We start from the raw sequence: 24,861 nt of genomic DNA, 5'->3' as shown, positions 1-24,861 counted from the left end.
TCCCCCCCTCCCCTGGCACCTGCTCCTCCCCTGCAGCTCTCCATTTCTGTCCTTTACTGTGCCTTTCAGTCCCTGTGCCACCCCACCCAGGGTCCCCTGCCTCAGCTGTCAACCTAATCAGGGCCCCACAGCAGGGAGTGGAGCCCCTGGCACTTGGGGCCTAGGAGGGCCCCTGATAAACAGCTGGAGGTCTTATTCGCAGAATCTGTCATCTCCAAAGGAAAAGCAGAAACAAACCACCAGAAGGGGTGTTGGGGGGCTGGGGAGACTGATAATGAGTCACATTGTTGCTGGCGCCCTCCACACCGACCTGCAGCCTCTGCCTCTTGGAGCTCCTGCTCCTCCTTCAAGACCCAAGCACAAACGTGCCCAGTTGCCACAAAGTCTTCATGGATTGCATCCTCTCATGGCCCCAGGCCCTGAAGCTTCACACTGCACCCAGCACAGACAGGGTCCACCACGACCACCCGCTGCACGAATGGACTCTGCTGGGTGTTGGGGTGCCAGCCAGCCAGAAGGCAAGCATTTCATCTCTAGGGTCTAGCACAAAACTTAGGCACTATCTGTGGAATTCATGCCGGGACTGAATGGGTGGAATGTTACACAAGCACTAAACTATATATGGATATTGACATACAAGAAAACAGCTTATTAAAGTATATACTATGCAAAAGCTGGTAATTAAATTTTTTTTCAAAATAATAATTAGAATTTCATATTTTAGCAATAAATTCTCACTGGAGAGGACATTCTCATTTCACTTGAGAGCTCTATAAGCAATGCATTTTTTTCCTTTCATTTTATATACCCAAAGCAAAATGTGAAAAGGTCTCTCACTACTTTTCTTTCTCCTTTCTTCTGGTACTGGGGATTGAACCTAGGAGTGCTTTGCTACTGAGCCATTTCCCCAGACCTTTCTATGTTTGAGACAGGGTCTTGCTAAGTTGCTTAGGACCTCATTAAGTTGCTCAGGCTGGCCTTGAATTTGCTATCCTTCTGCCTTAGCCTCTTAAAATGCTGGCATTATAGGCATGTGCCATTGGGCACAGCTATTTTTCTTTCCTTTTAAAATTTTTTTTGGTACTAAGCATATCCCCAGCCCATTTTTGTTTATGTTTTATTTTGAGACAGGGTCTCAATGAGTTGCTTAGGACCTTGCTAAATTGCTTAAACTGGTTTTGAACTCAGGATCCTCCTGCCTCATCCTCCTGAGCTGCTAGGATTATGAGCACCCCCACACCCAGATAAAATACCAGTTCTCAATGGTAGTTTTCCCAAGGGGATGAGACTTAGTGGTTAGGGCAGAGTTTTCATTTTTAATGTTTTGGTTTGTTTTTTTCTTTTTCTCAAATGTTCATTTTTTAGTTGTACTTGGACACAATACTTTTATTTTATTTATTTATTTTTATGTGGTACTGAGAATCGAACCCAGGGCCTTGCATGTGCTAGGTGAGCGCTCTACCGCTGAGCCACAACCCCAGCCTTTTAAATGAGTTTTTTACAATTAGAAAGTTTGTGTTACTTTTAAAATTGTAATTTTTGTAAGTCAATTTAACTAACTTAAAAATAATTATTTAAATAGTAAAAATATAGACTAGAAGGAAATCACAAAAGGTAAATCAGGGCTGTCTTTGGGTGACAAGAACTATGAGTGATTTTTTACAAATGTTTTTTTCTAACTTTTTTATATGGTCCAACTTTCTATAAGAGTGGATTTCATATTTATTTATTTATTTATTTATTTATTTATTTATTTATTGTGCAGTCCTGGGGATCACACCCAAGGTCTTGAGCATGCTAGGCAAGTGCATGCTCTACCACTGATCTATAGCTCCAGCTCCTGGTTTTATGATTTTTAAAAACATTTATAAGAGGCTTAATGAATGATCCACGAGTTTCCCCAGCTCTACTCTGTGCCCACATCAGACCCAACCTACGGGAAATTCTTGTGTTCCTTTGCTCCACTCCATTGACCAAGTACCCAGAGGGACTTTGTCCACAGTTGTGCCCTGTTCAAACCTCCATCCATGGTGCCATCCCCAGAGCAAGACACCTGCATGGTGGGAAAGGACTGGAGCAAGAATCTGGCTCTTGCTAGGGGAGGTATATTGGCCAAATTATATTATTTTATTGTGCACATGTGTGACTATGTAACAACAATCCCCCCATTATGTACAACTATGATGCACCATTAAAGAAATGTGGAAAGCCAGGCACAGTGGTGCACGCCTGTAATCTCAGCAACTCAGGAGGCTGAGGTAAGAGGATCACGAGTTCAAGGCCAGCCCCATCAACCTAGTTAGACCCTGACTCAAAATAAAGAACAAAATGTTCTGGGGGTGTAGCTCAGTGGTAAAGCACCCCTGGTTTCAATCCATACTACCAAAAAAATTAAAAAGAAAGAAAGAAAGAGAGAGAAATTAAGAAAGAAAGAAAAATTAAGAAAGAAAGAGAAATTAAGAAAGAAAGAAAGAAAGAAAGAAAGAAAGAAAGAAAGAAAGAAAGAAAGAAAGAAAGAAAGAAAGAAAGAAAGAAAGAAAGAAAAGAAAAGAAAAAGAAAAAGAAAAAGAAAAATCCCTGCCTCTGGCTCTTGTCAGAATGGTCACGGCTCCTGGCCTGTCCTTGTCTCTGCCTCCCAACTCTCCAAACTCCACTTGCTGACCCCCAAAGATGACTCAGGTCTCCTGGACATCTTCCCTAGCCCCAGCCTTCCCTGCTCTCCCTTGCCTAAACATAGGAAGTGTGCACCCACAACCTCACATTTGCCAACTTCTCTCCGCACCATGTCCCCTTACTCATTTGTTGGATCAACATTTATCGAGAGTATCATATGCCGTGCTGAGCTCTTCTGGAGGAACAGGGACTGGGCCAAAGACGTCAGGCACTCAGCAAACATCCTTCACAGGGACTCAATGAAAGAGGGTGGGAGAGGCTGAGTGAGACCCAGAGCCTAGTCTCAAGGGGCTCAATCTAGTTGAGAACAATAGGCTGTGTTTACACATAGCACATGCTAGGAAATGCCACCAAGGAGACAGGACATGTGAGAGGAACAGCAGAGAAGATTTCAAGAAGAATGGTCAATTTGGACAGATAGGGGCGGATGGGGAAGGGCAAAGGACAGCCCTGCAAGGGGGGACAGTGCACAGAGCCATGGAAGCAGGAACACCCTAGGATCTACCAGGCACTTTGTTGGCAGGGAGAAAGTTATAAAGGCTGTTTGTGTGTCAGAAGCCTGGAAAGGCGTGGGGAACCCAGATCCTAGCAGAACCAGAACATAAGGGGAGGGTGAATTTATTGCACATGCTCCAAGAGGCCAATGATGATGTCTGAGCTTTGGAAATGGGGAGTAACCCAGGCAGAACGCTCACAAAGGGCTCAGGTAGCCAGCCACTGGAGCAAGGCAGAGAAGAAGTTTCCAACCTGTTACTCCATTACTATCTTTATTGGGGGAGATACTGAAAATTGAACCAAGGGCCTTGTGCATGCTAAGCACACACTTTACCACTAAGCTACACCCCTGCCACCCATTACTATCTTTTTAAAAATATATATATTTTTTGTTGTAGATGGACATAATGTCTTTATTTATTTTTATATGGTGCTGAGGATCAAACCCAATGCCTCATGCGTGTGAGGCAAGTGCTGAGGATCGAACGTCAAACTCAGGCCGCACGCATGCTAGGCGAGCAAGCTACCGCTTGAGCCACATCCCCAGCCCACCCATTACTATCTTAAAGGAAGAATTAACAGGTATTGAATGCAGAACATGAGCAAATCACTCTTCTACCATCTTTAACCCTTGAAACGGTCCTGTGAGATGAGATGGCACGATTCCAATTTGCAGCTGATATTGCTGAGTCCCATAAGGCTACAGTAATTTGCCTGTGGTCATCCTGTTAGCAATTCCAACTCCAGTCGACCTGAACCCAAATGCTAAGATGCCGTTCCCCAGCTCTGTCTTCTATGATCCCTTCTGTACCTGCCAGCATGCATCACGACAATGGCTCAGTACACATTTGCAATGAGGAAACCAAGAAAGGCATGAACGAATGATTGGATCCCAGACTGGAAAAAGAAAACCTCTCAGCACACATGAAAAGGGTTGGGGGGCGGGAAGGAGATGTAAGAGTAAATGGAAAATAAAATAAACAATCGTTTTGTTACCACTTCCTCTGGGGCTGGGTCACGGTTGTTAACTGTGTGCAGCAGGCGCGTACAGTCTGGCACACGCACATCCACACAGACGCACAAAGAGCTATTTATTTACTTCCTCTGTGAGGGGTAAATAAAGATCAGACCAAAACAGGCTCCCCCAAACCGCCAGGGGGGTCTCCCCCAGGTGTTGATGCAGCACTTGGCCTAGAGAAGTCACAGGTGGCTCTCTCCTCCTGTCATCCCCAGCTCCATTTATGCATGTGTGGGTCTGGCTCACCAAGGAGGCCCCATGTGCAGCAGAGAAGCAGGGCAAGGCTTCCTCACCCCTCCTCCAGTGGGGTGAGCAACATCCACCCCCACCCCCACTCCCTGTGGAGACATGCAGAATCTAAAAGTGGCATGACATGGACACTATGGGGTGCTGGAACTCCTTGCTGGGCTGGGCCATCAGTCCTTAGATTTCTGAATTTGGGTGAGGGCAGGAGGAGGGCACGGGGCACCACTGGGCAGCAGGTATATAGCAAACCCATGTGGACATACAGTGGATCCTCATTATTCATTGATTCCATATATGCAAATTCTTGTTAAAATTTACTTATAACCCCCAAATCAATACTTGAGGTGCTTTGCAGGCATCTGCAGACATGTGCAGAGCTGTGAAAAATTTTAGTCACTAACATGTATTTTCTCAGCTGAGGTCAAACAACACACCACTGTGCTTGCTGGTTGCGGCTCTCCTAAACTGTAAAATAGTACCCTTGTCACAGTCTAGTTAGTGCTGCCCCTTCTGCATTTTGGGCCTTTTTTGTTGATTTCCTTCCTTAAAATGGCCCCCGAGTGTAGGATCAGTGGGCTGTCTCATATTTCTACACACAGGATGACTTACACAGAAAATATATTAGGAAAGCTTTGTTCAGGCATGAATTACAGTATAGTTGAACATGGGTTCACTATCGGTGACTCAACAATATACCTTTTATTTCTTGATTGATTGATTGGTACTGGGTATTGAACCAGGAACATTTTACATCCCCAGCCCCCCATTTTTAAAATATTTTTTTACTTGTAGTTGGACACAATACCTTTATTTTATGTCTTTATTTTTATGTGGTGCTGAGGATTGAACCCAGGGCCTCACCCATAATAAGCAAGCGCTCTATCCCTGAGCCACAACCCCAGTCCTTCTCAGCCCTTTTTTAAAATTTTGAGATAGGGTCTCACTAAGTTGCTTAGGGCCTTGCTCAGTTGCGGAAGCTGGCCTCAAACTTGCGATCCTCCTGCCTAGGGATTACAGGTATGCACCACCACGCCCAGAACAAGTCAACAATATGTTTTAAATAATGTGCCTAAAGAAAAACATACAAAAAGCAAGGTTATGTTTTGATCGCGTGATGACAACACAGTGACAAATGGCTCACAGGACCCTATACCTGTTCTTCCCCAGGAGCAATGAATGGTTCAGGCTCCACTACCTCGGTGATCACGCTGACTACATAGAACTTAACTACTGCCAATAATGGCAACGGACTGTATTTGAATATTATAATAGCTTGGGGACCCACATCTTTGGGTACCTGTGACTGCACATCTGCACATATTCATCCAGCCGATGCCCACCATCTACTGAATACCTGCTGGATATAAAGATGCCCACCATCTACTGAACACCTGCTGGATATAAAGTCCAACACTGAAAATCAAATTTGAGATGCAGACAGGTCCCAGGTCCTCCTCCTCACCATCTTATTGCAGAAATGGGGTAGGTGACTCTGAAGGCTTTTACTTATTTATTTAGTCTGAATCCCTGGGTTTATATACCAGCGTTGGGGCATGAAACTTTTGTTAATGTTTTCCTTATAATGGCATAGCCCTGTAGCATGATTAACAGCTGAAGACTTACATAACACACGTACCCTTTCCTGAGGGCTATATGTGCCTGAAACTTCCTAACCACTCATGGACTTCTCCTAACAGCGCTCTAAGGGAGACACTGTTATTATCCCTACTTTACAGATCAAGGCACCGAAGCATAGGGAAGCAGAGAGGTTAAGAACTCACTGGATCATACAATGAGTCCATAGCAGAGACAGGGGTTGAGGGGGCCCTTCTCCTAAGCCATGTCAAGGGAATTCAGCATCAAAGAGCATAAAGTAAGCCAGGCGCAGTGGTGCATACCTGTAATCCCAGCAGCTAGAGAGGCTGAGACGGGAGGATCGCAAGTTCAAAGCCAGCCTCAGCATTGGTGAGGTGCTAAGCAACTCAGTGAGACCTTGTTTCTAAATAAAATACAAAATAGAGCCGGGGATGTGGCTCAATGGTTGAATGCCCCTGAGTTCAATCCCTGGTAACCCCCAAACCCCCCCCCCAAAAAAAAGAGCATAAAGTACACCGGAAGCCATTTAGGATCCCAGGCAGGAGGCAGGTAGGGCCTGAAGGAGGCCACCCCTCAGGGAAGCCAGGGAGGATTGTGTGAGAGGGGCCGAGGCATGCGGGTAACCACAGGTCTGGAATATGCTGTGAGAGGTTTAAATAGGGAGCTGGGCAGCTCTGAGAGGCAAGGACATAGGGCCTGTCCTCCATCAAAGCCAAGAGAGGCCCAGAAAGAGCAGAGAGCAGCCGTAGAGGTGAAGGCCTCGCAGAATCCCCACGCGGATTTCCACCTCCTATACCATCTCTTTCCTGGTACACAGAAATGCAGTTGGTTAACTGGGGTCATGGGTCATGGGAATGAGGGACCACACCCAACCTGGGACATCAGAGGGACAGCTGGGGCTGGGTGAGGAGGTAGGAGAGGGCATAGGAGGTCGCAAACCTTGCCATGAGAAAAACCTGCTCTAAGAGATGTGAGACCACAGCTCCAGTGCCCTTTCACACCCTGATTACTGTGCCCCCTTGTCCCCAAGATGGCAGGCATCCTGCTCCAAGCCAAGGGCCTGCTATGTATTTTCCTAGGACCCCCACAGTCCTTTCCAGCTCAGATCCACAAGGGTGGCTCTCTCAGAGCTGATGCGGCCTGCTGTGCCCTCTCCAGGGGGGGGGGCAGAAGGTGACCAGGGAAAATTGAGGGCTTCAAGCTCTATTCGATAAGGGACCAAGCCTGCCCTGCTCTCCCCCAACCCCAGGCAAGGTCTTCAGTAAACAGACACCCTGCGGATGAATAAATAAGCGAATGAATGACTTGGTGCTGGACCCAGAAGACGGCCTGTCGTCATCTTGCCACACAGAGATTCCCGTGCAAAGAAGAGAGGCGTTTTTTCTTCTTTTTGATCCACTCACCCTTCCTTCCTCAAAGCAGACCCTCTGAGGCTTGGAAGTCTTCATCTCTGTCTCAATCTTTCAGGGCCTCATTCTCCTGATGCCCTGGGTGCTTACATTTGACCTTCCTGGTGCTCCAGAGAGGCGTGGAGATCTAACCCTCCTCTACCATCAGAGAACAGCAGGGCCTCCCCAAAGCGGCAAATATGGTACTCCTCAGTGGTCCTCGCCCTGCTCTTGCAGGGACAAGAGCTGCATGATGACCTATTAGGGATCTCTCCTGAGGGCAATGGAGAGTCAAACCCACCATCTGTGACAAGAAAGGAATGAGATGGGGGACGGTATTATCTAAGAGGGCTCTGGCCTCTCTGCCCTGGGCTTTTCCTAGAAAGAAGTCCACCTGAGGATATTCTCTCAGCAGAGGTTTCCCATAGAAAGTGTCCTCATCCACATGACATGGGCTCCTTGCTCCTCCACATCGAGATTCCATGGCAAGACTACCAACTGGCCTCCCACCCACAATCCACTACCATCTTATACCTGTTTTACTAGAAGCCTCAGAATGTAGGGTCCTTCAACTCCCCGGTTGCTGAGGCTGGCAGGTACTCAACTTCTGGCCAAAGAATACATGATCTGTTAACTTTTAGGTCATATCCTGAAGAGGAAGGCACACCGCCTCTTCCTCCTCCCTTCTCTCTTCCCACAGGCAGGACAATGGCCCCAGGAGACACAGCAGCAGGCCATTTTCCATGCCCCAGGGCGTGGAGAGCAATATCACAGGGGAAGCCTGGCTCCTGGCACTGCCGAGGGGTCAGATCATCTGCCCAGACTTGTATGTAGGAAATTTCCATTTTGTTAAGCTGCTAACCTCGGGGTCTGTGTTATAGCTGCTCAATCTCCCCTAATGCCTACCCCAGTCCTTTTTAAAAATGTTTTCTTCCTTCATTTCCGCAGTACGGGGGTTAGACCCAGGGCCGCCTCTACTACTGAGCAGCACCCACAGCCCTCTGTCTGTTCTTTGGTGCCAAGTTGCTGACGGTAAACTGGTGTGTAGAGGGGCCTTCCTCTTCACCCATATCCCCAGTCCTTCAGTTCCCTACCTTCCCACACCAGCAGGTCGGCTTCCCAAGAGTCAGAGAGTACCTTCCGGATAGAGAGACACCACTCCAGCTAATATCAAATTAAAGCCAAAGGTGAATCTCTCCCTTCCTTAGAATAGGCAATTCATTTTTTCCTCAAATTGACTATTTCTCAAACCATTTATGTCCTTTTTGAGAAAAGGCTCCCTTCATGCTCAAGAAACTACTGCATTTATCAGGCCAACCCAGTCGTATAGAGAATGAGGTGAGGGGGCAAAGAACAGGTGGGTTTCAGTTCTGAGCCCAAGATTCCTCTCACTAGCCATGTGACCTTGGGCAAATCTCTTGGCCTCTCTAAGCCTCAGTTCCCTCCTTTATAAAACAGAGGTATTAGTAACTGTTTACAGGTTGGTGGAGAGAATTCAAGATGACTCTCCTACCAGGCACATAGTTGGTGGTCATTAAACCCCAGCTGTTCATTCTATGGAGATAAGTCTGGGAAGGTTGAGGACACAGCTGGAAAAGAGACCTGAATGAGCATCTTGCAGGAGGCCTGGGAAGAGGGCAGGGGAGAAAACTGGGGAGAGGAAACTGTGGCCACAGAAAGGAAGAGAGAGGCAGAGCTGAGGTGACATCAGGGGAGGGAAAAGGAGGGGACGGGAGGGCTCAGCAGTGCCCACACTGAGTACAAGGGTGGAGGACACAGCTGTGGTGTCTATCAGCTGCCCGCAGCTCACACAATCCCTGTGCCCATCTCACTTTTGTCACCACCCTGGCACTTCTGCCCGTGTCAGCCGCCCTCACCACCATGACCACTGCTGCCACACTGTCAGCTGCTATCTCTTGCCTCATCTTCCTTCCTGGCCCTGAGAGGGCAGAAGGGGCTGGGGAGCAGCTGCCCTCCCCAGCAACATCACTGCTCCTGGAGGCTGGAGCTGCCTGGGTGGTGTGTGGGAGCCCAGGCTCTGGAGTCAGGCTGGCTTCAGTCCCCAGCGTTAGCACGGAAGAGCTGGTGACCTAATCAACTTAGATGACTGTCTGAAGCTTCCGTTTCCTTGTCTACACAAGAGGAATAATAGGGCTGCCAGGAAGAGGGAATGAGACGGTGCGTGCTAAGCACCTAGCAATGTGTGGCCTAAAGCAAGTGTTCAATAAATGTGTTATCATCAGGGCTGTCTTCACAGCTGCGGACCTGGGACATCTCACAAGGTCCCAGGCACAGAAGGGTCCCACGCTTGGTTTAATGCTCTGTCATTACCATCTTCTTAGTAATTTTTGAACAAGAAGTTCAGCAAGTTAGGTTGCTGTTCCTGGCCTTCATTAACATAGTGATCAGGTGTGCTGATCTCGGGGTGACTACACAGTGAGGGCATGTCCTGCAGACTGTTGGAGATGTGGGATATTAGAGGGCCTTGGGGGCCTCATTTAAGTACAGTGATGTGGGACCAAGCTTGGATGCTAGCAGATAGACACCAAGAATTAGTGGCACCACCCACACCCTTGGCAATGGGGGGTGCCTCCTTCTTTCAACAATCCTACCACCAAGAGCAAAGGTGCCTGATACACTTCAAGCAAATAAATACCCATCCTCTTTCTCCCTGGATTTGACTTCCTGTATACCAGGCCACAAGCCATGTGCAAGCTCAGGAAAAAGAGAGGTCATGTCCTTGGAGTCCCTACGTCCTCAGGATGTGGAGTCACTCTATGGTGGACCCAGTACTACCCTAAGCCCTCAGTGCACAGGTCCAGCTGAGGCTTGCTGCTTAGATGGGAACTGGGAAGGAGATAGCTCAGAAGAAGGGGTTTGATCACTACTTGTGGTAGCTTCAGGGACCAGCCCAGCCCTAGGACATGGAGAATTCTACTCCTTCTAAGACTTTAAACCACAGGTTAGTACATGTAGAAAGTAGTCAGGGGCATTGCCATGAGTCCTCAGGAGAGGGGAGCTTTGCAGGGGTCCCTGGAGTTAGGGTACTCTTAGACACTATGCTGAGCAATGAGCTCCCGAAAGCCACCTCAGGCGGCATATCTTGGGCCTGCTGTCTCCTCTCCTAGAGTGAATTCCTGGAGGTCAGGGCCCACCCACAGTGAACTGACCATCTGTTTTCAGACCCAACCTCTACCCATGCCCCAGGTCCTGCCTTGACTTCCCCAGACTCGCCACGACAGCCTGGCTGTCCTCTGTTCCCAGGACTTCTTAAGTGGCTCATGGAAGAGTCTGAGGGTGGCCTGTCCTGGTAGGTGGAGGCTGGCCCTAGAAGAGGCCCCTCTCCATCCACCTCCGGCCACCTGTCCTGACTACTCACGCTCAGACAGCTGGAGAACAGAGGCCCCAGAGTCTCTGTTAAGGGGGGTGGGGGTGGGGGCGAAGGCTGCTCTAAGGGAACGGCGCCAAGGCCGGAGGGGAGGCCCCTCTGGCTGATGGGGATGCTGAGCGAGCATGTCCGGGGGTGGGGTGGACTTGTGAGAAGTGGGAATTGGGGTGGGATCAGAGAACATTGGAATGTGGAGCTCATTCTCCTGGGGGCACAGCTGTTTATTTTGATCTCCTCCGTCAGCTGCCACATGTTTCTTATCTTGGGGCTCAATCCAGGCTCCACCTCCTTCTCTGTTGCTATGCTAGGCAGGCAGACACTGTAGGATACAGCCCTGCTTCCTGCTTGCACCGCCCTCGTCCCCCACTCAGGGCTAAAAGGGACAAGGAGACCAAAGACATCAAGGACAAAGGCCGGCCCCACTTCACATGTACTCTGTGCCCATCCATGGGTTACTGGGGCTTGCAAGGGAGTCCTCTGCCCCTCTCCTGACTCCACCTACCCCAACTGCCATGATAACCTGAGTTGGTCACTCCAGAGTTGCCTGAGTATGTCACAGTTTTATTGATGCTCCAGAACTTGAAGGGCTTGTAGATAGGGCTGACTCAGTTGGAGCTAAGGCAGCTGTGACCTTTCAGTCCACACCAGGCTCTGGTTCTGGGCCTTAATGAACCTCTCACTTCCAACTTGGTACTGGGCATCTGCTGCCTCCAATAAGATGCCACCAAAGTAATGAGACTCATTTTCTATAGAATCATAGAGACACGACTTGGGATATGTTTCCTGTTCTTCATGTTACTGCAGAACTGGAACATGTCATAAAAAGGGAGAAAGGCAGGGAAAAAAATCTGCCTTAGATCTACCACTCCCCCAAAACCACTGTCAACATTTTGATATATTTCCTTCCAGTTTTGTGTATTATATAAAATATATAGTTGTAAATATACTCTATGTACAATTTTGTATCCTGATTTTCCCCATAACATCACCACAGGAGTAATTTTCATGTTCCCACATATTTGTGCAACAGACTTTTATTTTTGAGACAGGGTACCACTGTGTTGCCCTGGCTGGTCTCAAATGCCTGGGCTCAAATGATCTTCTGCCTTGGCCCCTGAGTAGGACTTCTAAAGGTGCATGCCATCAAACCAGGTCTGCAACCAACATTTTTAACGGCAAATAGTCCATTCAATAGATACACTGCAATCTGTTTGTCTGTTGTGAGACACTACATTGTTCCAGTGGATGCAGTGTTTTCTGCATGTAGAATCCCTTAGTGGAATTACCAAGGCAAGCGTCAGAATGTTTTGGAGGCACTGGATTTTAATATCCATGGCTGCTCTGCTTTCGGAAGGTAGAATTTACCTAGAGAAGCCAGGTGCGGGGTGGTGCACGCTTATAATCCCAGCAGTTTAGGAGGCTGAGACAAGAGGATAGCAAGTTCAAAGCCAGCCTCAGCAATTTAGCAAGGCCCTAAGCAACTTAGCAAGACCTTAAGCAACTTAGCAAGACCCTGTCTCTAAATAAAAAATAAAATGGAGTGGAGATGTGGCTCAGTGATTAAGAGCCCCTGAGTTCAATTTCTAGTAGCAAAAAGAAAAAAAGAAAATAATTTACCCAGAGAATAAAGAAGGCCACTGGCAAGACACAAACATGCCCATTCAGACTTACCAGTTTGTAACTCAACACCGCTCATGGTTAGATTTTTTTATGTACCTATGTCACACTGCTTGTTCCCCTCCCTAACAGTGCATCCAAGTTCCCTCTCCCCTCCTATAAACCCAGGAGTCAGTTCCTGAACAGTGCCACAGACTCCCATCCATCCCTGCCAGGCCCAGCCGGGCGGAGGTGACTAGTCAGTTGCTCTCATCTTCCTCTAGTTCCCTCTTCCCAGCCCTGGAGCACTTTCTGTTTCTGCCCATTTCCAAGCCTGGTTCTCCAGCCTTCTTCCTGAAGGCTCCCTGAGTTCCCTATCTTCTCCCAATGAACTCCCTTTGCTTGATGCTGGTCAGTCCATTTCTGTTGCTAGCAGAACCCTGAGAATACAGATTCCTCCCCAACTTGGTGTTTTTCAAATTGCAAGTCAGGATGGGTTCCTGGCTTATGAAATCACCAAGCTAATCTTGACCAGCATGTTTTAAAAATGAAATAACAGGACAGAATTTTTTTAAAACATACCAAAAGTACATCCTCTGTAGCAACGTTAAATATCGCTTAGTGAGCCTTGTTCAGTTTATATATGCATATAGGCATATGTCCGCAGGTGTGAAGATAAAATGGATTAAAATCAAAACATTTCTTTTTGAGAAGCATCACCTTAAGTGGACTTGAGTTACTTGAGGCTAAAGAATAAAGCCAGGTCCCCTAACTATATTTTGAATTTCTCACCCAAACTTTTTTTTTTGGTACTAGGGATTGAAGTCAGGGGCACTCAACCACTGAGCCACATTCCCAGCCCTCTTTTGTGTTTTTTTTAGGGTCAGGGTCTCACTGAGTTGCTTAGCATCTCGCCATTGCTGAGGCTGGCTTTGAACTCACAATCCTCCTGCCTCAGCTCCCTGAGCCTCCTGGATTACAGGAGTGCGCTACTATGCCCAGCAAAAAATAGACTTTTTTTTTTTGCCAGGAGAATAGTATATTTCAAGGTCCACCCTTGATTTCCCCTTGCCCTGTGGTTTAGTTAATCATACTCAGTGATTAAGACACATCTTTTCCTCCTGATTTTAGAATTTCCACTAATGGTACCAACATTCTGCCATGCTGAGAGACTCAGTGGTTGGTGGTCCTTGATTCTTCTCTGTGCACTTAAGGAGCACCTCGGGGCACTCGGCCTAGCAGGGGCAAAGGAATGCAAACAGCAGAGTACCACGCGTGCCTCAGACTTCATCACAGAAGCATGCACGGTGCCTCCCAGGGAAGGGCTGATGACTCTTCATACCTTCCTCAGGATTACTAAGTTCTGCTGCTTCTACCTTCAAAATATTTTGCCAAATCGCCCCCTTGTTTCCATTTCTACAGGCGTCACCTTAGTTTCAACCCTTTTCATAATTCTGTGTAGTCTCTCTCACCAGTTCTATTATTCTACTACTGCCCTGGGAATTGTCTTGAAATAGCTCTGATCATGCCACTTCTGTGCTCAAAAACCTTCAATGCCTTCCTTTTACCCACAAAATAAAGTTCAAACCCCCCACTCAAGCTTCTTTACCACTGCCCCAAATGTTCATTCCACTTTCATATCCCACTAGGCCAGACCAACAAGGTTCCCTCTTTTCCAATGACATATCTGTCTGAGGCCAGATGTTCTTTATATGCATCAACCAGAACCATACAGTACAAGAGACTGAAGTGAAAGCAACTATGATACTCCAGCTGTCTTCCATTAAATCAGGCATTTAAAGAGATTTGCAAAAATGTAAATCAAGGCCACACTTCTCATTAATTTTTTTTGTTTTGGAAAATAAAGTTATCGTTTTATTAAAAATATGATGCTTATGTTAACATACACCAAATTTCTTATTTTTAAAGGAATTAAGAAATATTTTTTAAATGTCTCAATTTTTTTTATTAGAAACTCGAAAGCCTGCAAAATCAAAACTCTTTGAAATCCTCAAAAAAAAAAAAAAAGACAAATTGAGGGGGGTACCAGGGATTGATCTCAGGGGCACTCGATCACTGAGCCCTATTTTGTATTTTATTAGAGACAGGGTCTCACTGAGTTGCTTAGAGCCTGGCCATTGCTGAGGCTGGCTTTGAACTTGGCAATCCTCCTGCCTCAGCCTCTCAAGCTGCTGGGATTACAGGCATGCGCCATCATACTTAGCTTCCTCAAAAATTTTTTAAAAGCTGTTAAGTGTTCCGGAGACCAGAAAGTTTGAGAACTGCTGCATTAGACCTCACATGTCAGTTGAAGCAGACACCACTCTGTCCTCAAATGCCCAATTCTCTCTATTACTTTGCCTTCCTTTCTGCCCCACTGCATTGCTGGACTTTTTCAAACTATTAAAAAGAGTAAGAAGTGGTCATATGAAGAATTAAGGTTGTAAGCCAGGCATGGTGGCACATGCCTATAATCCCAGCGACTCAGGAAGCTGAGGCAGGGGGATCCCAAGTTCAAGGCCAGCCTCAGTAACTTAGTGAGACCCTGTCTCAAAAGTAAAAATAAATAAAAATGGCTGGAGAGCTAGAGTTGTAGCTCAGTGGAAGAGCGCTTGCCTGGCACATGTAGGTACTGGGTTCAATTCTCAGGACCACATACAAATAAAATAAAGGTATTATGTCCATCTATAACTAAAAATATATTTTTTTAAATGGCTGGAGATATGGCTCAATGGTTAAGTGTTCCTGGGCTAAATCTCTGGAAAAAAAAAATCATTGTTGTTACACAAACAATGATGACTGTAGAGCTAGCCACCAATTATTTTAGAAATAATAAGTAAAATCATAGAAAAAGAATAAGAAATAAGCCAAATAACTGTCAAAGAAATAAGAACAGAAAAAGGATTATTTCTGTAATATGGCTTTCAATGAAAAAGAACATTCACAAAAGTAAAAAGATACAAATTAAAACTGCTTTTAATTTGTGTCTTTTTATTCCTACCCACCACTTAAAACTGCCCCTGAACAATTTCTCATCAAATCCTCCCTTTTGGGGGGATGAGGATGTAGATCAGTGGTAGAATGCTTGCATAGCATGCCTTGGGTTCTGGATTCAATTCCCAGCACTGCAAAAACAAAAGACAATGAAAAAATCCTTCCCTTTTTTATTTCCTCAAATGGTACCTTTAAGAAGAAATTCCTGGCTAACCCATCCAAAAGTAACTGCTCCCTTCATGAGATATCCATAGCACATTCTGGTGGCCCAGGCAGTCCATGGAAGCATGCGTACTGAATTCCTAAATTTGCACACTTAATGGACATGAATTTAATTGTAGGAAATGCCAGAAAATCACAGAAACTTAAACACTCTTCATATGATGGGTTTCCTTATCCTAAACTCAACATAATGTTCAACCAAAGACTTGGTCATCTGTCCCAATGAAAACTGGCCATGCTGAAGATTCCTAGAGATGGGAGAGAAAGCCCAAACCACATATACTGTTTTGTGAGCAGTTGGAGGAGACTTTAATACTGACTTTGAACCCAATACTGCATAAAATGTAATTCCACTATACAAGAAGAACGGACAAATGAATAGCTCCAGGGCCCCTGGAACTTATACATGTTGTTGGATGTCTATACCAGATGGCAGAGCTCAAGAGTCCTACACCCATGCAGTCCTCTCCTTGGGCAGGATATGTGGCATCCAGTCTGGGCAGGGCTGCTGCCCATTTCTGGGTGGTATAGCTGAAACCTCTGTCCTTCCCGAAAGGACAAGGTAAACTGTCAGGCCTCAGGATTCAAATTAACCATCAGTTCCAGAGTTGTGCCCCTGGTTAGTACCCTGGTGCCACACCCCTGCCAAAGCCAAGTTTTAGGGAAGAGTAAGGAAAGGAAAATGAGCACTGAGGGGAAGGAAAATCTTATTTATACCTTCACTGCCGTTGGGCGGCTGTGGTCAGGCTGATTCATCCAGGGCTCCCCAGATAGGTCAGGGCCCCAGCCCCACCTAGCAAGCTCACATTCACCACCACCCACTCCTGCTTCCTGGGTCCCCTGCGACACCTGACCCACCTGCTGGTCCCCCTTGCTCCTTCCCTTCCATCTTGCTTGACTTAGCAAATAGTCCTGAAGCCCTGGCCAGGAACATTGAAGGATCCAGGATGCTCTGGGATTGCTGGGGGGGAGGGGGGAAGGGGAGGGACTCACATCAGTGGCAGCACACCTCTGGTCATATGTGCATGTCACTCATGGAGGAAAGTCAAGGGGCCTGCCAGTCTGCTCCACTAGTCAAACTGTGTGTAGGATAGTATCTCAACAGGAAACCTGGTGTCATCTCACACTCCCCCCTAGTGGGTGGGTGCACACAGATGCATGCCAGGCATACACGTTACCTACGGAAAGTCTGTGTCAGGTCAGAGTTCTTCCAGCCACCAGGCTCTTAACACTGACCAGTTGTATCACCTTGGGCTTACTGAACCTTTGTGTCTCAGTTTCTTCATTTGTAAAATAAGGAAACCTCATAGGATTCTTATGAGGGGTTAAATGAGAAATGAGTTAGTAAATATAAGGACTGCCAGGCGTGGTGGCACATGCCTGTAATCCTAATGGCTTGCGAGGCTGAGGCAGGAGGATTGTGAGTTCAAAGACAGCCTCAGCAATAGCGAGGCGCTAAGCAACTCAGTGATTCCCTGTCTCTAAATAAAATACAAAATAGGGATGGGGATGTGGCTCAATGGTCAAGGGCCTCTGACTTCAATCCCTGATACCCCCTCACCCCAAAAAGGCCAAAAAATATAAGTATTATAAATTTATTTAAAATGGCAGAGACGCATTTACAACACCTGGGCAAAGATCTGTTATCGTCATCAATTCTGCTGCCATGTGTTTGGGAAGAAACGGGGATCCAAAGAAAACTCCTGTTTCTTCCCAAACACATGTGAGAATAGATTCCCACAAAAAAAAAAAAAAAAACACCAAAATATGACCCCCAGCACCCACATCAGGATAAAGGCAAGAAGAAGCAGGGAGAAAGAAAGACTTTCTCAGGATCACCCAGACACACTGAGCTCATGTCTAGTCACTATACAAAATTTTTAATTAGAACCTAAAATGCTGGGCCCAGGCGAAAACAGACTGCCTCTTCCCAGATCAAGGTCTGGCATCTGTCTGAGGTCCCTGCCCTGACTTCCTTTCAGTCAGTCTTAGAGGGAAAAGTCAAGTCCATTCAAAGAAAAGATGGAGGCTGCCCCTGGGACCAGTAAGCACTCAGCTGAATGGAAGAGAGGAAGAAAGAGAAGCCCTGGAAAAATGTTCTAGCGCCTCACTATTGCTGAGGTAACGTGTATGCATGGCATGCATCTGTGTGCACCCACCCACTAGGGGTACACTCCCTGGCCTACACTCTTCCCCTGTACATCCAAAGTGTCTAACCCTGAAATTCTTCCCAATACGATGAAAATGGATTCCACATTTGAAGAGGCTCCAAGTTTGTGGGTTTTGTAGTAGACACTGCTTAGCAAAGAGGGGATGGAGCTGGGAGAAAGGACAAAGTGGCCTTGAATCTCAGGGGCCTGCTGTGGGGAGGAAACAACTTCCCCCTTTATCCCCCAAAGACAGCTTTGAGCTATCCGCTTGCCAGAGAAAAAGCCCTCCTCTGGGTGTAATTCACAGTGGATTCCGCTATGCCCCACACAGTGAGTGTCACAAACCAGGGCTAAAGAAAGATTCCATGAAGAACAGATGGACGCCTTCCTGGGGACAGGCAGAGGGGCCCCTGTACCCCATCCTCCCATCTCCTGGCCAGTCCTCTTCTCCTCCAGCTGGAGCTCAAGTTGGAGCTCAAGGTCCGCATCTGTCTGAGGCCCCTGCCCTGACTTCCTTTCCCAGAACTCAGGGAGCCCAGGGGAGGGGGCAGGGAGGAGCCTCCGGGAGGGAAGAGAACCAAGAACACGTGGGAGGGCGCCTTGGAGCAGAAAGCGCTGGGGCCAGGACTGGGAGTTTCTGGGACTGTCCCAACTTCAAGAATTCTGTCCAACTGTCTGACTACAGGCCAGAACTAGCGGCCAATTTTTTTTTATTTTAGGAGAAAGAGGGTAAAACGAAGCCCTAGGTGAGATGGTAAGGAAAGAAACCAGGGTTCCTTGGTTTTGAGTGGCCCCCAGGCCCACCCAAAGAGCACCATTTGGGAAATGATTATGATAATCATGACAGCACTGTCACCCATGAGGACTTCTGGCCTGCCAGGCACTCAGCAGGATTTGTATTATCTCCTAAGCCTAGTGCAGGTTACGCTCTGAAGCCTTGGACCTTAGTCTCTGTGTCACCACCCAAGCTTCAGTTTCCCCTATGTAAAGGCATAACAATAACGCCTGCCTTGCGGGAACAGAGCTCAGTGGTAGAGCACTTACCTAATATGCTAACAGGCGCAAGGCTCTGGGTTGATCCCCAGAGGGAAAAAAAGCCTTCTTCATTGGGGCTACTGTGAGGACACAAGAAGATATTTATCATATATTCAATTAGCTATTATGAATCCTCACAATGACCAGGTGAGGGAGGAACTACAGATGAAGAAATTGCTTTGCACAGCCAGAAAGCAGACCAGTGATTTGTCTACAGAGCACAGGGTCTCCCTACCACTCCATCAGAGTACAAATTACTGATTATGTGCACAGACATTATAGCCAAGTGGATGTAACTCTCAATGTCTATGTTTGCTGGCCTGTAAAATGGGCACTGTGTCTCACAAGGCTGTTGGGGGATTCTTCCTGTTATGAAGCACTTAGAACTACTAATTATGACCTCTTTCTATGGGCCTGCCCTGCATGGCGCCCTCTGGCTACAGGGCTTGTAATGTACTCTCAGACCTTGCTCTTTCTGGGCTCTGTCTGCTCTGTCTGCAGCCCAATCACTCTGCCTTCCTAGGGGTCTGAGGGGCAGTAATCAGATCTCGGTCAACAAAAGAGGAACCCAACTCCCTCCTCCCTCACCTTTCTAGACATATCCCCCCAGCCTTTTCTCTCTTACCTCAAGAGTGGCTGCTGGGGGAATTTTGACCAGGGTGGGAGAACTGGTCAGGCTGCAAAAGGCAAATAGTTTCAGAGGGCTGGGGCTTCTGAGGCCTCTACTGGAGATAACACAGTTGTCACAGCCTCTGAAGACTATGAAAGGCCACTCCACATTAGGTATCCTGTTGTGCCCATAAGAACTACTGATCTTGCCCTCGGTTCCCACACATGGGTCCTTCTATCTCAAGGATAAAGGAAGGTCAGAAAGTGGAAAGAGAAGGTGTGGGAGGGATCCCTGATCTGGGAGAGGGGAGTCTGTTCCAACAGCAGAAGCCACACATTCTGGCCTGAACCCTAAAAGCACGTTTTATGACAAACCTGTAGGTCAAAGTGGCTCTCTGGGCCCTGTTTACATGTAAGCAGCTGGAGGTGGGGTGGAGTCAGAGGTCCCAGGAAACCAGTTGGCGCTTGAAGGACCAGGTGGTGTTCTTCACCCAATCCAGTGCCCCTAGCCCCTGCAGCAACACCCTGGGCAACAGCTCCACCTGGTGGACAGACACAGCCTACCATGGGCCAGGAAGTGAAGGAGCCAAGGAGTGACTGAAGTAGTGGGAAGGTCACAATGGAGGTGTTGAGGGGCTCTGAGGTCTTCTTGCAGGAGGAAACCTCTCTCAGAGCATGTGCTCTAGACTACCCTAAACAGGACTCACTTCTTCAAATGGAGATTAAGCAATTATGTGTTAAGAAAGTTCTTACACTTTTAAGAAATCTGCTTCTATTAGTTCCTTCCCCGCCTCTTCCTCAGGGATCCCAGGGCAACCTTTCAAATAACTTCTTCCCATTTGCTTCATCATTCCAGAGTTTAACCTCAACCTTTCACCCACTGCCTCTTCTTTTCACCTGCCTAGGTTTGCTCACCTGTAAAATGGGCATTGTGTCTCACAAGGCTGTTGGGGGATTCCTCCTGTTATGAAGCACTTAGAACTACTAGTTATAACCTCTTTCTATGGGCCTGCCCTGCATGGCGCCCTCTGGCTACAGGGCTTGTAACTGTACCCTCAGACCTTGCTCTTTTTTTCAGTGTATTCACTTTGGAAAAAAAACCTTCCAGGGCCTGGGATTGTGGCTCAGTACATTGTGGCAGTAAAGCACTTGACTCACACGGGCAGGACCTGGGTTCGATCCTCAGCACCACATAAAAATAAAGGAGGCATTGTGTTGTGTCCATCTATCTACACCTAATAAATAAATAAATATTGAAAAAAGAAAACCCTTCCAATCCTACTCTAATCCTTTCTCTCCCATACTAACAAAACACCTTTAGATCTCAACCTCCTGGGAGTTAATTCACCAACAGAAATCAGATATATCCATGCTCAAAATCTGGATTCTGCCACTTAGCTGAGTGACCTTGGACAAGTTTCTTAGCCTGAGTTTGCAGTAAATTCGGTATGTAAATTGAGGACAGAGGTGCTTATCATCTGGAATTATGATGACTACCAAATGAGATAAAGCAGTAAATACTTAGGACACCTCCTGGGAACATCATTCAGCTCCTAAGTGGCTATTATAGCCACATTCTTCTATATTTAAAGGTTGTACAGTGCTTTGGGGAAAAGAAGGTGAAGGGGCAGAAGGAGAAAAGGAGACTTTATGGAATCAGCCTTGACCAGGGGACATGGGTTTCCAATCCCCCTGCCCTCCTGCAGTAATGGGGCAGGCATTGACAGCTTTTTAAAAGGCAGAGGATTTAAAATTTAAATATCCTGTGGGTAAGATAAACACACCTTCTGCTCAGCAAGGAAAGGGAAACTTGGCAGGAGCCCCAGAACTTTCCCCACCCCCAGGCCTCTCTAAACTTCCTCTTGTGGTTTCTCAAGAGTACAACCTGTTCTTCACAGACAAGCTAGGGCCTGGGCAGGGGGCCTGGGGCACCCCACTCCAGAAGCAGGAGGAAGAGGGGGGTGGGCAGGAGGAGCAGCCTAGCAGCCTGTAGAGTTATGAACTGTTATGCTGCTTACCGGTTATCTGGTGCCCTGTTCCCTCCGTCTATGCTCAACCCCATGTCCCTCAACACACACCCCTTTCTCCAAGACATTGCAGGAGGAAGGACCTGCATTGGAAGCTCCCTAGACCTGTGCATAGTTTCAGCAAGGAGGTAGGGAAATGGTGGAATTCATGGACACGCTGCTCTGTGGTCAGGCTCACCTCATGAACACTGGAGTAGCCTCTCTGAAGGACTAGAACAGAGACATAGTTTGGATACAGCAGCCAAGGGGAAGAGAGGTGATGAGCACCTGAAGATAGCTTCCACTCTTAAACCATCTCATTACTCCACTACCTCGCTAGATTTGCTAGAATTCTAGAGTCTAGAATGTGAGTGTTTCTGCTATTCTTTTTTTTTTTTTTTTTATACTCAGGTTGAACCCAAGGGCACTTTACCACTGAGCTAAATCACCAGTTCTTTTTATTTTGAGACAGGGCCTTGCTGAATTGTTGAGACTGGCCTGGAACTTGTGATCCCTCCTGCCTTAGCCTCCTGAGTGGCTGGGATTGTAGGCGTGCACCACAATGCCCAGATGTCTCTGCTAGTCTTTTTTTGTTGTTGTTTTTTTAATATTTATTTATTTATTTAGTTAGTTAGTTAGTTTTCGGAGGACACAACATCTTTGTTGGTATGTGGTGCTGAGGATCAAACCTGGGCCGCACGCATGCCAGGCGAGCGAGCTACCGCTTGAGCCACATCCCCAGCCCCGTCTCTGCTAGTCTTAGAGATGCCCAACAAAACAAATGTCTTGATTTTCCACATTCCCCAGATTCCAACACATGTTGAGAAGTTCTTTCATGTTCCTCTTGGTTAACTGCATGCCCTCTTCCTTTTGGTAAGTCTTACACAAAAGAAAATACATCACCTCACACTCCCCTCCCACAGCCACTGAGAAAGGATAGCAGCAACCTGCAGTCCCCACAACCCTACTCCAAGTCTGCTGGGGTTCTCTGCAAACTGTAGGTGAAAGGTGAACCCAAGCTTAGCTAACAGACTGCTGCTCACACTTATATACCATGTAAAACATCAGACCAGGTAGGACCACAGACTCCCTTGGAAGTCCCTAAGCTCCTGGCTCAAGAGCACATTCTTTGTGATTAGTCAAGGAAGTAGACTGACCTAGTATTTAAGAACAGGGCCTCCCAGGTCAAGTCAGTTGGTTTGTGTATCTGTGTCACTGGTGATTGAACCCAGGACCTTGCATGTGATAGTAAAGAGCTCTATCTCTGAGCTTCATCCCCATCCCTTTTTATTTTATTTTGAGATAGGATCTTGCTAAATTGCTCAGGCTGGCTTTGAACTTGCAATACTCCTGCCTCAGCCTCCTGAGTCATTGGGACATTAGGTGTGCTCCACTGTACCCAGCCATAAATTGGGCTTAGATTCCAGTTCTATTTATTTCTTGTTCCCTCTTTAGGAAGATTACTTATCTCCTGTGCCACAGCGTCCACACCTATAACATGGAGACCATCATAATGACTATTTCTCAGGGCTAACAGGAGATTTAAATGAGATGCTGCATCTAAACCACTTAGAAGAGCACCTGATAGTTCTGTATAACTTAGCTCACATTCCAAGCCCTTGAGCAAAGGGAAACAGGAAGGAGAAGCTGTTAGGACCATGGTGATTGGTCATTCAACACTTCTAGGATTATCAGCGATGCTTTAAATTTAAATACCAGGAGGTAAGCGTTCTGACTTGTTTACCATGATGTCTCCAACATCCAGACTGGGCAGAGTCTGGCCACAGCAAATAGTGTTAAAAATAAGTTCAGAAATTGTGGTGCTATTCAAATTGCAAAGGATCCAGGAAAGGAAGAGCAGAATCAGCAAGGACACAATGGGAGAGTTTCTTTCCACTCATGTCTGGTCCCAAAGGGAACTGAGGTAGTGGGCAAATGGCAAGAGCTCCTTAGAGGAAATCATCCTGGAGTTCAGGATGGGGAACAGGTGCAAGGATGGTGGACCTTGCTAGTTGCACCCAACTGAGAGTTCCTGGGATCTTGGGAACCAGCCCAGAAACCTGCTTTTCCTTGAATTCATCCTGTTCAGTCCCACCTCTTCTTCAAACCTGACAGTGGGTGAAAGAGGGCAGCAATTGCTCCTAGTGTGTCCCACTGCCTAACAAGATAGGATTCAGCCCTTCCAGCTCAGAGGAATGAGTGTCCCCAAAGACTTTCCACAAAATTCTGTCTGGTGAACTAGTCATCCTCCAGAATCCAACTCAAATGTTGGATTCTGGAGGATGACTAGTACCTATAGATGAACATCACTCCTGCCTTCAGCATCCCATGCAATGCCAAGCACATAGCTGGTGCTCAACCAAGGAAAATGAATCATGCACAGCAGCAAACTTCATATTCTTCTTGTCCACATGTGAAGTGAGACCCGGGAGGCTAAGACCATCACCTGCATAACCACTAAACACCACAGAAGGGAGGATGCTGAGGGGTCCCTCCTTGACCCTGGTTTGTCTCAACACTCACAGACTCCCTATCCATACTGGTCTGCCCCCCACCCCTATCACTGAGGAGCAAAGTAAAGCCCCTGGACTTTCAAGTCAACTAGGAGGGAGGCAATGCAGGTGTGCACACATTTACAAGGCTCATGGAGGCTTCCCTGCCCTTCAACTCCCGGAAGAATAATGCATTAAAAGGGAAAGTGAGCTGAGCTTTGGTGGCCAACGGGGAGGTGAGGAGCGCGAGGCGACCCCCTTAATCCACCCACTGACCCCTAACTCGGAGTCTCCAGCTTCATCTTTGAGCAAAACCCCAGAGAAAGGCATAGATGTCCATCTATCCTGGCTTCTCCAGCCCCCAAGCCTACCTCTTTGGCAGGCGAGCCCCCCGGAGCACCGACTGTTGGCTGCAGACTCTCTCCCGCCGCCCAGGCTTCTGTCTTTGGGGAGCGGGGGCTGTCGCAACCCCAATCGCGGGGAGGGGTATACTCCCTCCCCTGGGCGCCCCAAAAGAGCTAGTGTCCACCTCCGCAGGAGCGGCGTGTTTACAAAGTTCTCGCAGCGCCGCAGATCCTGAGTTTAAAGCTGGGCAGGAAGTGGGGAAGAGGGGGCGGGGGAGACAAAGGGGCTGGGTGCTCAGCTCCGCCAAGGCTGGGTCCCCCACACCCCCAGGCGCCGCGGGGCTGCTCAACCGGCGCCGCCCCCACCCCAGCCCAGCCACTCGCGACCTGCAGACCCCGCCCCACGTGCCCTGGATTAGGGGACGGGCGACCGCAGCTCAGGTGTGGGCAGCAGGGCGGGCGCAGGCAGGTTCGGCAGCTGCCTTCTTGGGGTTCGCAACTCCGGCGTGCGCTATCCAGGAAGTAAACAACAACAGCAAGCGTGATTTCTTAACTCTTTCTGCACGCCAAGCACCGTGACAACACTGTGATCTTATTTTCCCCTGCGGG

At 47.5% G+C, this 24,861-nt stretch overlaps 2 protein-coding genes across 2 annotated transcripts in view; both read right to left on the bottom strand.

Annotated features, from left to right (window-relative positions):
• The window catches only part of Med20 (mediator complex subunit 20), a 112,765-nt gene extending 88,354 nt beyond the window's left edge, over positions 1–24,411 (bottom strand). The window contains exon 1 of the mRNA XM_040282648.2: positions 24,280–24,411. The gene's annotated coding sequence lies outside the window, so the exon portion shown is untranslated. The remainder of the gene's footprint in view (positions 1–24,279) is intronic.
• Ccnd3 (cyclin D3) overlaps positions 1–24,411 on the bottom strand; it is an 87,163-nt gene extending 62,752 nt beyond the window's left edge. Inside the window, exon 1 of the mRNA XM_021721917.3 lies at positions 24,280–24,411. The gene's annotated coding sequence lies outside the window, so the exon portion shown is untranslated. The remainder of the gene's footprint in view (positions 1–24,279) is intronic.
• Positions 24,412–24,861: the final 450 nt, after the last annotated feature.

This window comes from Ictidomys tridecemlineatus, chromosome 8 (genome assembly GCF_052094955.1).
Source record: "Ictidomys tridecemlineatus isolate mIctTri1 chromosome 8, mIctTri1.hap1, whole genome shotgun sequence".
In the NCBI taxonomy this organism is placed as follows: domain Eukaryota; kingdom Metazoa; phylum Chordata; class Mammalia; order Rodentia; family Sciuridae; genus Ictidomys; species Ictidomys tridecemlineatus.
This window is presented reverse-complemented; position numbering and strand designations above follow the sequence as displayed.